This window comes from Notolepis coatsorum, assembly GCF_963971535.1.
Source record: "Notolepis coatsorum genome assembly, chromosome: 18".
NCBI classification, from domain to species: domain Eukaryota; kingdom Metazoa; phylum Chordata; class Actinopteri; order Aulopiformes; family Paralepididae; genus Notolepis; species Notolepis coatsorum.
The window spans coordinates 9,945,780-9,946,905 of record NC_140182.1 but is presented as its reverse complement, the minus strand read 5'-3'; the positions used below and the strand labels follow the sequence as shown (position 1 = coordinate 9,946,905).

At 42.4% G+C, this 1,126-nt stretch overlaps 1 protein-coding gene across 1 annotated transcript in view; it reads left to right on the top strand.

The window, feature by feature from the left end:
* The window catches only part of phlda2 (pleckstrin homology-like domain, family A, member 2), a 1,089-nt gene extending 1,048 nt beyond the window's left edge, over positions 1 to 41 (top strand). The window contains exon 2 of the mRNA XM_084334427.1: positions 1 to 41. This exon is cut by the window's left edge and continues 51 nt beyond it. The gene's annotated coding sequence lies outside the window, so the exon portion shown is untranslated.
* The last annotated feature ends 1,085 nt before the right edge of the window (positions 42 to 1,126 follow it).

The following is a 1,126-nucleotide window of genomic DNA, read 5'->3' as shown; positions in this document are numbered from 1 at the left end:
CGTGGTCGTCCGGTCCACACTGATGAAGGATGGCTGGGGGGGGGGACAGGGGGGGGGGGGGGGGGGGACAGGCGCCCTGAGGCACGTCTGAGACGGGACAACTGATCCCGAACGAACGGCTTCCGGAAAGAAAAAAGACGGAGAGAGAATTTCAAACGCTCCACATGTCACATAGACTGAGCGACCCCCCCCAGACTTGTCAAGAAACTATTTCAAGTTTGCTTTTTCCCCCCCGGGGGGGAGGGAGGCCTCCTGAACGATGGTGCAAAAATATGTTAATTTATTCCTTGTCAAGGATGTGATGTTCTTGGGACTTGTGTCGTTTAATAATTTATTTTCCAGTGTATTTATTTAAATAAATATTCATGCCTTTTTTTAAACATGACTTCACTCTTCGTTCTTTTGTCACCCTCACGAGTGTTTCATTAAGCTGGGAAATATTATCTCTGTGTAAAGCCTTGTTAGATTACTAAAAAGATTTTCTTTTAATTTTACATTAAATGTTATCCAAAGCCACTTACAAGTTCTGTACAACAAGTCAGCAGGAAGGGAACAACTCTGGCACCAAGTAAGGGTCAGTAACATTGTTCATCGAACAGTGTTGAACTTGAGTGCTACAGTCTTGAGTGCATAGTAGGTAGTAGCAGGCACGTGCACACATAGAGGCCAAGGGGTGCTTGAGCACCTGCCTTTTTGAGCCTCATCAAAAAAGTCCCCTTTTTGAATTTTTTTGAATTTTTTTATTTTTATTTTTATTTTTTTATCGTTACGCATATAGACTGCCCTTCCAACTGAAAAATGTCAGGATAGAATCTAAATATTAGGTCAAGAGAGAGAGATGCCCCATATTCCATTGCAGTTTGCACGGCATCCTATATATTTTATGCATAGCGTGGGTGGTGATGATGATGATGATGATGATAGAAACCGCTGTGGCGCATACAGTTGAATGCTGGTATTACACTCATTGAGGGACACGAAGAAGTCAAGTCCGATGGGATTTGGAAATCTCAATACAAATCGGGATTGGAATAAAAAATGCATTTATATTAAACAATACAGAATATACAGCACTTCTTGGGGTCTGTAGGGTAAGCACTTATTCCCTCCCCCCTGAACATTTATG